The sequence below is a fragment of the Phalangium opilio genome, unplaced genomic scaffold, assembly GCF_054372755.1.
Source record: "Phalangium opilio isolate 3A_F unplaced genomic scaffold, DU_Popi_V2 ptg001662l_1, whole genome shotgun sequence".
NCBI classification, from domain to species: Eukaryota; Metazoa; Arthropoda; class Arachnida; order Opiliones; family Phalangiidae; genus Phalangium; species Phalangium opilio.
The window spans coordinates 794,475-806,714 of record NW_028324260.1 but is presented as its reverse complement, the minus strand read 5'-3'; the positions used below and the strand labels follow the sequence as shown (position 1 = coordinate 806,714).

Below are 12,240 nucleotides of genomic sequence, written 5' to 3'. Positions count from 1 at the left end.
CGATTTAAAACGGGTTTAATTATTTTGCCTTAATTTGTGATTAAAACAACCCGGTTCAAACGACGGAGGCGAGATTTGAACTCGCGTGTTTACGGCCTAACGTATTAGCAATCCATCGCCTTAACCACTCGGCCATCCCTTCCGCGATTTAAACGAGTTAAATCATTTTGACTGCATTTGTGTTCAAAACAAAACGGATAAAACGACGGAGACGAGATTCGAACTCGCGCGGGCAGAGCCCAATGGATTAGCAGTCCATCGCCTTAACCACCCCGTCCTCGATTTAAAACTGGTTTAATTATTTTGGCTGAATTTGCGATTAAAACAATCCGGTTAAAACGACGGATGCGAGATTCAAACTCGCGTGTTTAGGGCTTAATGTATTAGCAATCCATCGCCTTAACCATTCGGCCATCCCTTCCGCGATTAAACCGAGTTTAATCATTTTGACTGCATTGGTGTTCAAAACAAAACGGATAAAACGACGGAGGCGAGATTCGAACTCGCGCGGGCAGCGCCCAATGGATTAGCAGTCAATCGCCTTAACCACTCGGCCACCCCGTCCTCGTCTTAAAACTGGTTTAATTATTTTGCCTGAATTTGTGATTAAAACAATCCGGTTAAAACGACGAAGGCGAGATTCGAACTCGCGTGCTTAGAGCCCAACGTATCAGCAATCCATCTTCTTAATCACCCGGAAATCCCTTCCGCGATTTAAACGAGTGTAATCATTTTGACTGCATTTGTGTTCAAAGCAAAACGGATAAAACGACGTAGGCGAGATTCGAACTCGCGCGGGCAGAGCCCAATGGATTAGCAGTCCATCGCCTTAACCACCCCGTCCTCGATTTAAAACTGGTTTAATTATTTTGGCTGAATTTGTGATTAAAACAACCCGGTTAAAACGACGGAGGCGAGATTCGAACTCGCGTGTTTAGGGCCCAATGTATTAGCAATCCATCGCATTAACCACTCGGCCATCCCTTCGGCGATTTAATCGAGTTAAATCATTTTGACTGTATTTGTGTTAAAAACAAAACGGATAAAACGACGTAGGCGAGATTCGAACTCGCGCGGGCAGAGCCCAATGGATTAGCAGTCCATCGCCTTAACCACCCCGTCCTCGATTTAAAAATGGTTTGATTATTTTGCCTGAATTTGTGATTAAAACAATCCGGTTAAAACGACGGAGTCGAGATTCGAACTGGCGTGTTTAGGGCCCAATGTATTAGCAATCCACCGCCTTAACCACTCGGCCATCCCTTCGGCGATTTAATCGAGTTAAATCATTTTGACTGCATTTGTGTTCAAAACAAAACGGATAAAACGACGTAGGCGAGATTCAAACTCGCGCGGGCAGAGCCCAATGGATTAGCAGTCCATCGCCTTAAACACCCCGTCCTCGATTTAAAACGGGTTTAATTATTTAGCCTGAATTTGCGATTAAAACAATCCGGTTAAAACGACGGATTCGAGATTCGAACTCGCGTGTTTAGGGCTTAATGTATTAGCAATCCATCGCCTTAACCCGTCGGCCATCCCTTCCGCGATTTAGACGAGTTAAATCATTTTGACTGCATTTCTGTTCAAAACAAAACGGATAAAACGACGGAGGCGAGATTCGAACTCGCGCGGGCAGAGCCCAATGGATTAGCAGTCCATCGCCTTAACCACTCGGCCACCCCGTCCTCGTCTTAAAACTGGTTTAATTATTTTGCCTGAATTTGTGACTAAAACAATCCGGTTAAAACGACGGAGGCGAGATTCGAACTCGCGTGCTTAGAGCCCAACGTATCAGCAATCCATCTTCTTAATCACCCGGAAATCCCTTCCGCGATTTAAACGAGTGTAATCATTTTGACTGCATTTGTGTTCAAAGCAAAACGGATAAAACGACGTAGGCGAGATTCGAACTCGCGCGGGCAGAGCCCAATGGATTAGCAGTCCATCGCCTTAAACACCCCGTCCTCGATTTAAAACGGGTTTAATTATTTTGCCTGAATTTGTGATTAAAACAATCCGGTTAAAACGACGGATGCGAGATTCGAACTCTCGTGTTTACGGCCCAATGTATTAGCAATCCATCGCCTTAACCACTCGGCCATCCCTTCCGCGATTTCAACGAGTTAAATAATTTTGACTGCATTTGTGTTCAAAACAAAACGGATAAAACGACGGAGACGAGATTCGAACTCGCGCGGGCAGAGCCCAATGGATTAGCAGTCCATCGCCTTAACCACCCCGTCCTCGATTTAAAACTGGTTTAATTATTTTGGCTGAATTTGTGATTAAAACAACCCGGTTAAAACGACGGAGGCGAGATTCGAACTCGCGTGTTTAGGGCCCAATGTATTAGCAATCCATCGCATTAACCACTCGGCCATCCCTTCGGCGATTTAATCGAGTTAAATCATTTTGACTGCATTTGTGTTCAAAAGAAAACGGATAAAACGACGGAGGCGAGATTCGAACTCGCGCGGGCAGAGCCCAATGGATTAGCAGTCCATCGCCTTAAACACCCCGTCCTCGATTTAAAACGGGTTTAATTATTTTGCCTTAATTTGTGATTAAAACAACCCGGTTCAAACGACGGAGGCGAGATTTGAACTCGCGTGTTTACGGCCTAACGTATTAGCAATCCATCGCCTTAACCACTCGGCCATCCCTTCCGCGATTTAAACGAGTTAAATCATTTTGACTGCATTTGTGTTCAAAACAAAACGGATAAAACGACGGAGACGAGATTCGAACTCGCGCGGGCAGAGCCCAATGGATTAGCAGTCCATCGCCTTAACCACCCCGTCCTCGATTTAAAACTGGTTTAATTATTTTGGCTGAATTTGCGATTAAAACAATCCGGTTAAAACGACGGATGCGAGATTCAAACTCGCGTGTTTAGGGCTTAATGTATTAGCAATCCATCGCCTTAACCATTCGGCCATCCCTTCCGCGATTAAACCGAGTTTAATCATTTTGACTGCATTGGTGTTCAAAACAAAACGGATAAAACGACGGAGGCGAGATTCGAACTCGCGCGGGCAGCGCCCAATGGATTAGCAGTCAATCGCCTTAACCACTCGGCCACCCCGTCCTCGTCTTAAAACTGGTTTAATTATTTTGCCTGAATTTGTGATTAAAACAATCCGGTTAAAACGACGAAGGCGAGATTCGAACTCGCGTGCTTAGAGCCCAACGTATCAGCAATCCATCTTCTTAATCACCCGGAAATCCCTTCCGCGATTTAAACGAGTGTAATCATTTTGACTGCATTTGTGTTCAAAGCAAAACGGATAAAACGACGTAGGCGAGATTCGAACTCGCGCGGGCAGAGCCCAATGGATTAGCAGTCCATCGCCTTAACCACCCCGTCCTCGATTTAAAACTGGTTTAATTATTTTGGCTGAATTTGTGATTAAAACAACCCGGTTAAAACGACGGAGGCGAGATTCGAACTCGCGTGTTTAGGGCCCAATGTATTAGCAATCCATCGCATTAACCACTCGGCCATCCCTTCGGCGATTTAATCGAGTTAAATCATTTTGACTGTATTTGTGTTAAAAACAAAACGGATAAAACGACGTAGGCGAGATTCGAACTCGCGCGGGCAGAGCCCAATGGATTAGCAGTCCATCGCCTTAACCACCCCGTCCTCGATTTAAAAATGGTTTGATTATTTTGCCTGAATTTGTGATTAAAACAATCCGGTTAAAACGACGGAGTCGAGATTCGAACTGGCGTGTTTAGGGCCCAATGTATTAGCAATCCACCGCCTTAACCACTCGGCCATCCCTTCGGCGATTTAATCGAGTTAAATCATTTTGACTGCATTTGTGTTCAAAACAAAACGGATAAAACGACGTAGGCGAGATTCAAACTCGCGCGGGCAGAGCCCAATGGATTAGCAGTCCATCGCCTTAAACACCCCGTCCTCGATTTAAAACGGGTTTAATTATTTAGCCTGAATTTGCGATTAAAACAATCCGGTTAAAACGACGGATTCGAGATTCGAACTCGCGTGTTTAGGGCTTAATGTATTAGCAATCCATCGCCTTAACCCGTCGGCCATCCCTTCCGCGATTTAGACGAGTTAAATCATTTTGACTGCATTTCTGTTCAAAACAAAACGGATAAAACGACGGAGGCGAGATTCGAACTCGCGCGGGCAGAGCCCAATGGATTAGCAGTCCATCGCCTTAACCACTCGGCCACCCCGTCCTCGTCTTAAAACTGGTTTAATTATTTTGCCTGAATTTGTGACTAAAACAATCCGGTTAAAACGACGGAGGCGAGATTCGAACTCGCGTGCTTAGAGCCCAACGTATCAGCAATCCATCTTCTTAATCACCCGGAAATCCCTTCCGCGATTTAAACGAGTGTAATCATTTTGACTGCATTTGTGTTCAAAGCAAAACGGATAAAACGACGTAGGCGAGATTCGAACTCGCGCGGGCAGAGCCCAATGGATTAGCAGTCCATCGCCTTAAACACCCCGTCCTCGATTTAAAACGGGTTTAATTATTTTGCCTGAATTTGTGATTAAAACAATCCGGTTAAAACGACGGATGCGAGATTCGAACTCTCGTGTTTACGGCCCAATGTATTAGCAATCCATCGCCTTAACCACTCGGCCATCCCTTCCGCGATTTCAACGAGTTAAATAATTTTGACTGCATTTGTGTTCAAAACAAAACGGATAAAACGACGGAGACGAGATTCGAACTCGCGCGGGCAGAGCCCAATGGATTAGCAGTCCATCGCCTTAACCACCCCGTCCTCGATTTAAAACTGGTTTAATTATTTTGGCTGAATTTGTGATTAAAACAACCCGGTTAAAACGACGGAGGCGAGATTCGAACTCGCGTGTTTAGGGCCCAATGTATTAGCAATCCATCGCATTAACCACTCGGCCATCCCTTCGGCGATTTAATCGAGTTAAATCATTTTGACTGTATTTGTGTTAAAAACAAAACGGATAAAACGACGTAGGCGAGATTCGAACTCGCGCGGGCAGAGCCCAATGGATTAGCAGTCCATCGCCTTAACCACCCCGTCCTCGATTTAAAAATGGTTTGATTATTTTGCCTGAATTTGTGATTAAAACAATCCGGTTAAAACGACGGAGTCGAGATTCGAACTGGCGTGTTTAGGGCCCAATGTATTAGCAATCCACCGCCTTAACCACTCGGCCATCCCTTCGGCGATTTAATCGAGTTAAATCATTTTGACTGCATTTGTGTTCAAAACAAAACGGATAAAACGACGTAGGCGAGATTCAAACTCGCGCGGGCAGAGCCCAATGGATTAGCAGTCCATCGCCTTAAACACCCCGTCCTCGATTTAAAACGGGTTTAATTATTTAGCCTGAATTTGCGATTAAAACAATCCGGTTAAAACGACGGATTCGAGATTCGAACTCGCGTGTTTAGGGCTTAATGTATTAGCAATCCATCGCCTTAACCCGTCGGCCATCCCTTCCGCGATTTAGACGAGTTAAATCATTTTGACTGCATTTCTGTTCAAAACAAAACGGATAAAACGACGGAGGCGAGATTCGAACTCGCGCGGGCAGAGCCCAATGGATTAGCAGTCCATCGCCTTAACCACTCGGCCACCCCGTCCTCGTCTTAAAACTGGTTTAATTATTTTGCCTGAATTTGTGACTAAAACAATCCGGTTAAAACGACGGAGGCGAGATTCGAACTCGCGTGCTTAGAGCCCAACGTATCAGCAATCCATCTTCTTAATCACCCGGAAATCCCTTCCGCGATTTAAACGAGTGTAATCATTTTGACTGCATTTGTGTTCAAAGCAAAACGGATAAAACGACGTAGGCGAGATTCGAACTCGCGCGGGCAGAGCCCAATGGATTAGCAGTCCATCGCCTTAAACACCCCGTCCTCGATTTAAAACGGGTTTAATTATTTTGCCTGAATTTGTGATTAAAACAATCCGGTTAAAACGACGGATGCGAGATTCGAACTCTCGTGTTTACGGCCCAATGTATTAGCAATCCATCGCCTTAACCACTCGGCCATCCCTTCCGCGATTTCAACGAGTTAAATCATTTTGACTGCATTTGTGTTCAAAACAAAACGGATAAAACGACGGAGGCAAGATTCGAACTCGCGCGGGCAGAGCCCAATGGATTAGCAGTCCATCGCCTTAACCACTCGGCCACCCCGTCCTCGATTTAAAACGGGTTTAATTATTATGCCTTAATTTGTGATTAAAACAACCCGGTTCAAACGACGGAGGCGAGATTTGAACTCGCGTGTTTACGGCCTAATGTATTAGCAATCCATCGCCTTAACCACTCGGCCATCCCTTCCGCGATTTCAACGAGTTAAATCATTTTGACTGCATTTGTGTTCAAAACAAAACGGATAAAACGACGTAGGCGAGATTCGAACTCGCGCGGGCAGAGCCCAATGGATTAGCAGTCCATCGCCTTAACCACCCCGTCCTCGATTTAAAAATGGTTTGATTATTTTGCCTGAATTTGTGATTAAAACAATCCGGTTAAAACGACGGAGTCGAGATTCGAACTGGCGTGTTTAGGGCCCAATGTATTAGCAATCCACCGCCTTAACCACTCGGCCATCCCTTCGGCGATTTAATCGAGTTAAATCATTTTGACTGCATTTGTGTTCAAAACAAAACGGATAAAACGACGTAGGCGAGATTCAAACTCGCGCGGGCAGAGCCCAATGGATTAGCAGTCCATCGCCTTAAACACCCCGTCCTCGATTTAAAACGGGTTTAATTATTTAGCCTGAATTTGCGATTAAAACAATCCGGTTAAAACGACGGATGCGAGATTCGAACTCGCGTGTTTAGGGCTTAATGTATTAGCAATCCATCGCCTTAACCCGTCGGCCATCCCTTCCGCGATTTAGACGAGTTAAATCATTTTGACTGCATTTCTGTTCAAAACAAAACGGATAAAACGACGGAGGCGAGATTCGAACTCGCGCGGGCAGAGCCCAATGGATTAGCAGTCCATCGCCTTAACCACTCGGCCACCCCGTCCTCGTCTTAAAACTGGTTTAATTATTTTGCCTGAATTTGTGACTAAAACAATCCGGTTAAAACGACGGAGGCGAGATTCGAACTCGCGTGCTTAGAGCCCAACGTATCAGCAATCCATCTTCTTAATCACCCGGAAATCCCTTCCGCGATTTAAACGAGTGTAATCATTTTGACTGCATTTGTGTTCAAAACAAAACGGATAAAACGACGGAGACGAGATTCGAACTCGCGCGGGCAGAGCCCAATGGATTAGCAGTCCATCGCCTTAACCACCCCGTCCTCGATTTAAAACTGGTTTAATTATTTTGGCTGAATTTGTGATTAAAACAACCCGGTTAAAACGACGGAGGCGAGATTCGAACTCGCGTGTTTAGGGCCCAATGTATTAGCAATCCATCGCATTAACCACTCGGCCATCCCTTCGGCGATTTAATCGAGTTAAATCATTTTGACTGTATTTGTGTTAAAAACAAAACGGATAAAACGACGTAGGCGAGATTCGAACTCGCGCGGGCAGAGCCCAATGGATTAGCAGTCCATCGCCTTAACCACCCCGTCCTCGATTTAAAAATGGTTTGATTATTTTGCCTGAATTTGTGATTAAAACAATCCGGTTAAAACGACGGAGTCGAGATTCGAACTGGCGTGTTTAGGGCTTAATGTATTAGCAATCCATCGCCTTAACCCGTCGGCCATCCCTTCCGCGATTTAGACGAGTTAAATCATTTTGACTGCATTTCTGTTCAAAACAAAACGGATAAAACGACGGAGGCGAGATTCGAACTCGCGCGGGCAGAGCCCAATGGATTAGCAGTCCATCGCCTTAACCACTCGGCCACCCCGTCCTCGTCTTAAAACTGGTTTAATTATTTTGCCTGAATTTGTGACTAAAACAATCCGGTTAAAACGACGGAGGCGAGATTCGAACTCGCGTGCTTAGAGCCCAACGTATCAGCAATCCATCTTCTTAATCACCCGGAAATCCCTTCCGCGATTTAAACGAGTGTAATCATTTTGACTGCATTTGTGTTCAAAGCAAAACGGATAAAACGACGTAGGCGAGATTCGAACTCGCGCGGGCAGAGCCCAATGGATTAGCAGTCCATCGCCTTAAACACCCCGTCCTCGATTTAAAACGGGTTTAATTATTTTGCCTGAATTTGTGATTAAAACAATCCGGTTAAAACGACGGATGCGAGATTCGAACTCTCGTGTTTACGGCCCAATGTATTAGCAATCCATCGCCTTAACCACTCGGCCATCCCTTCCGCGATTTCAACGAGTTAAATAATTTTGACTGCATTTGTGTTCAAAACAAAACGGATAAAACGACGGAGACGAGATTCGAACTCGCGCGGGCAGAGCCCAATGGATTAGCAGTCCATCGCCTTAACCACCCCGTCCTCGATTTAAAACTGGTTTAATTATTTTGGCTGAATTTGTGATTAAAACAACCCGGTTAAAACGACGGAGGCGAGATTCGAACTCGCGTGTTTAGGGCCCAATGTATTAGCAATCCATCGCATTAACCACTCGGCCATCCCTTCGGCGATTTAATCGAGTTAAATCATTTTGACTGTATTTGTGTTAAAAACAAAACGGATAAAACGACGTAGGCGAGATTCGAACTCGCGCGGGCAGAGCCCAATGGATTAGCAGTCCATCGCCTTAACCACCCCGTCCTCGATTTAAAAATGGTTTGATTATTTTGCCTGAATTTGTGATTAAAACAATCCGGTTAAAACGACGGAGTCGAGATTCGAACTGGCGTGTTTAGGGCCCAATGTATTAGCAATCCACCGCCTTAACCACTCGGCCATCCCTTCGGCGATTTAATCGAGTTAAATCATTTTGACTGCATTTGTGTTCAAAACAAAACGGATAAAACGACGTAGGCGAGATTCAAACTCGCGCGGGCAGAGCCCAATGGATTAGCAGTCCATCGCCTTAAACACCCCGTCCTCGATTTAAAACGGGTTTAATTATTTAGCCTGAATTTGCGATTAAAACAATCCGGTTAAAACGACGGATTCGAGATTCGAACTCGCGTGTTTAGGGCTTAATGTATTAGCAATCCATCGCCTTAACCCGTCGGCCATCCCTTCCGCGATTTAGACGAGTTAAATCATTTTGACTGCATTTCTGTTCAAAACAAAACGGATAAAACGACGGAGGCGAGATTCGAACTCGCGCGGGCAGAGCCCAATGGATTAGCAGTCCATCGCCTTAACCACTCGGCCACCCCGTCCTCGTCTTAAAACTGGTTTAATTATTTTGCCTGAATTTGTGACTAAAACAATCCGGTTAAAACGACGGAGGCGAGATTCGAACTCGCGTGCTTAGAGCCCAACGTATCAGCAATCCATCTTCTTAATCACCCGGAAATCCCTTCCGCGATTTAAACGAGTGTAATCATTTTGACTGCATTTGTGTTCAAAGCAAAACGGATAAAACGACGTAGGCGAGATTCGAACTCGCGCGGGCAGAGCCCAATGGATTAGCAGTCCATCGCCTTAAACACCCCGTCCTCGATTTAAAACGGGTTTAATTATTTTGCCTGAATTTGTGATTAAAACAATCCGGTTAAAACGACGGATGCGAGATTCGAACTCTCGTGTTTACGGCCCAATGTATTAGCAATCCATCGCCTTAACCACTCGGCCATCCCTTCCGCGATTTCAACGAGTTAAATCATTTTGACTGCATTTGTGTTCAAAACAAAACGGATAAAACGACGGAGGCAAGATTCGAACTCGCGCGGGCAGAGCCCAATGGATTAGCAGTCCATCGCCTTAACCACTCGGCCACCCCGTCCTCGATTTAAAACGGGTTTAATTATTATGCCTTAATTTGTGATTAAAACAACCCGGTTCAAACGACGGAGGCGAGATTTGAACTCGCGTGTTTACGGCCTAATGTATTAGCAATCCATCGCCTTAACCACTCGGCCATCCCTTCCGCGATTTCAACGAGTTAAATCATTTTGACTGCATTTGTGTTCAAAACAAAACGGATAAAACGACGTAGGCGAGATTCGAACTCGCGCGGGCAGAGCCCAATGGATTAGCAGTCCATCGCCTTAACCACCCCGTCCTCGATTTAAAAATGGTTTGATTATTTTGCCTGAATTTGTGATTAAAACAATCCGGTTAAAACGACGGAGTCGAGATTCGAACTGGCGTGTTTAGGGCCCAATGTATTAGCAATCCACCGCCTTAACCACTCGGCCATCCCTTCGGCGATTTAATCGAGTTAAATCATTTTGACTGCATTTGTGTTCAAAACAAAACGGATAAAACGACGTAGGCGAGATTCAAACTCGCGCGGGCAGAGCCCAATGGATTAGCAGTCCATCGCCTTAAACACCCCGTCCTCGATTTAAAACGGGTTTAATTATTTAGCCTGAATTTGCGATTAAAACAATCCGGTTAAAACGACGGATGCGAGATTCGAACTCGCGTGTTTAGGGCTTAATGTATTAGCAATCCATCGCCTTAACCCGTCGGCCATCCCTTCCGCGATTTAGACGAGTTAAATCATTTTGACTGCATTTCTGTTCAAAACAAAACGGATAAAACGACGGAGGCGAGATTCGAACTCGCGCGGGCAGAGCCCAATGGATTAGCAGTCCATCGCCTTAACCACTCGGCCACCCCGTCCTCGTCTTAAAACTGGTTTAATTATTTTGCCTGAATTTGTGACTAAAACAATCCGGTTAAAACGACGGAGGCGAGATTCGAACTCGCGTGCTTAGAGCCCAACGTATCAGCAATCCATCTTCTTAATCACCCGGAAATCCCTTCCGCGATTTAAACGAGTGTAATCATTTTGACTGCATTTGTGTTCAAAACAAAACGGATAAAACGACGGAGACGAGATTCGAACTCGCGCGGGCAGAGCCCAATGGATTAGCAGTCCATCGCCTTAACCACCCCGTCCTCGATTTAAAACTGGTTTAATTATTTTGGCTGAATTTGTGATTAAAACAACCCGGTTAAAACGACGGAGGCGAGATTCGAACTCGCGTGTTTAGGGCCCAATGTATTAGCAATCCATCGCATTAACCACTCGGCCATCCCTTCGGCGATTTAATCGAGTTAAATCATTTTGACTGTATTTGTGTTAAAAACAAAACGGATAAAACGACGTAGGCGAGATTCGAACTCGCGCGGGCAGAGCCCAATGGATTAGCAGTCCATCGCCTTAACCACCCCGTCCTCGATTTAAAAATGGTTTGATTATTTTGCCTGAATTTGTGATTAAAACAATCCGGTTAAAACGACGGAGTCGAGATTCGAACTGGCGTGTTTAGGGCCCAATGTATTAGCAATCCACCGCCTTAACCACTCGGCCATCCCTTCGGCGATTTAATCGAGTTAAATCATTTTGACTGCATTTGTGTTCAAAACAAAACGGATAAAACGACGTAGGCGAGATTCAAACTCGCGCGGGCAGAGCCCAATGGATTAGCAGTCCATCGCCTTAAACACCCCGTCCTCGATTTAAAACGGGTTTAATTATTTAGCCTGAATTTGCGATTAAAACAATCCGGTTAAAACGACGGATTCGAGATTCGAACTCGCGTGTTTAGGGCTTAATGTATTAGCAATCCATCGCCTTAACCCGTCGGCCATCCCTTCCGCGATTTAGACGAGTTAAATCATTTTGACTGCATTTCTGTTCAAAACAAAACGGATAAAACGACGGAGGCGAGATTCGAACTCGCGCGGGCAGAGCCCAATGGATTAGCAGTCCATCGCCTTAACCACTCGGCCACCCCGTCCTCGTCTTAAAACTGGTTTAATTATTTTGCCTGAATTTGTGACTAAAACAATCCGGTTAAAACGACGGAGGCGAGATTCGAACTCGCGTGCTTAGAGCCCAACGTATCAGCAATCCATCTTCTTAATCACCCGGAAATCCCTTCCGCGATTTAAACGAGTGTAATCATTTTGACTGCATTTGTGTTCAAAGCAAAACGGATAAAACGACGTAGGCGAGATTCGAACTCGCGCGGGCAGAGCCCAATGGATTAGCAGTCCATCGCCTTAAACACCCCGTCCTCGATTTAAAACGGGTTTAATTATTTTGCCTGAATTTGTGATTAAAACAATCCGGTTAAAACGACGGATGCGAGATTCGAACTCTCGTGTTTACGGCCCAATGTATTAGTAATCCATCGCCTTAACCACTCGGCCATCCCTTCCGCGA

At 45.3% G+C, this 12,240-nt stretch overlaps 12 non-coding genes across 12 annotated transcripts; all 12 read right to left on the bottom strand.

The window, feature by feature from the left end:
- Positions 1-482: 482 nt before the first annotated feature.
- Positions 483-564, bottom strand: TRNAS-GCU (transfer RNA serine (anticodon GCU)). The gene has a single exon. It is a non-coding gene; the product is annotated as a tRNA-Ser (tRNA).
- A 1,042-nt stretch (positions 565-1,606) lies between these two features.
- On the bottom strand, positions 1,607-1,688 carry TRNAS-GCU (transfer RNA serine (anticodon GCU)). The gene has a single exon. It is a non-coding gene; the product is annotated as a tRNA-Ser (tRNA).
- A 1,321-nt stretch (positions 1,689-3,009) lies between these two features.
- Positions 3,010-3,091, bottom strand: TRNAS-GCU (transfer RNA serine (anticodon GCU)). The gene has a single exon. It is a non-coding gene; the product is annotated as a tRNA-Ser (tRNA).
- A 1,042-nt stretch (positions 3,092-4,133) lies between these two features.
- Positions 4,134-4,215, bottom strand: TRNAS-GCU (transfer RNA serine (anticodon GCU)). Its single transcript has one exon. It is a non-coding gene; the product is annotated as a tRNA-Ser (tRNA).
- A 1,321-nt stretch (positions 4,216-5,536) lies between these two features.
- Positions 5,537-5,618, bottom strand: TRNAS-GCU (transfer RNA serine (anticodon GCU)). The gene has a single exon. It is a non-coding gene; the product is annotated as a tRNA-Ser (tRNA).
- Positions 5,619-6,102: 484 nt separating this feature from the next.
- Positions 6,103-6,184, bottom strand: TRNAS-GCU (transfer RNA serine (anticodon GCU)). Its single transcript has one exon. It is a non-coding gene; the product is annotated as a tRNA-Ser (tRNA).
- Positions 6,185-6,947: 763 nt separating this feature from the next.
- TRNAS-GCU (transfer RNA serine (anticodon GCU)) lies at positions 6,948-7,029 on the bottom strand. Its single transcript has one exon. It is a non-coding gene; the product is annotated as a tRNA-Ser (tRNA).
- Positions 7,030-7,792: 763 nt separating this feature from the next.
- Positions 7,793-7,874, bottom strand: TRNAS-GCU (transfer RNA serine (anticodon GCU)). Its single transcript has one exon. It is a non-coding gene; the product is annotated as a tRNA-Ser (tRNA).
- Positions 7,875-9,195: 1,321 nt separating this feature from the next.
- Positions 9,196-9,277, bottom strand: TRNAS-GCU (transfer RNA serine (anticodon GCU)). Its single transcript has one exon. It is a non-coding gene; the product is annotated as a tRNA-Ser (tRNA).
- Positions 9,278-9,761: 484 nt separating this feature from the next.
- Positions 9,762-9,843, bottom strand: TRNAS-GCU (transfer RNA serine (anticodon GCU)). Its single transcript has one exon. It is a non-coding gene; the product is annotated as a tRNA-Ser (tRNA).
- A 763-nt stretch (positions 9,844-10,606) lies between these two features.
- TRNAS-GCU (transfer RNA serine (anticodon GCU)) lies at positions 10,607-10,688 on the bottom strand. Its single transcript has one exon. It is a non-coding gene; the product is annotated as a tRNA-Ser (tRNA).
- A 1,042-nt stretch (positions 10,689-11,730) lies between these two features.
- Positions 11,731-11,812, bottom strand: TRNAS-GCU (transfer RNA serine (anticodon GCU)). The gene has a single exon. It is a non-coding gene; the product is annotated as a tRNA-Ser (tRNA).
- Between the last annotated feature and the right edge of the window lie 428 nt (positions 11,813-12,240).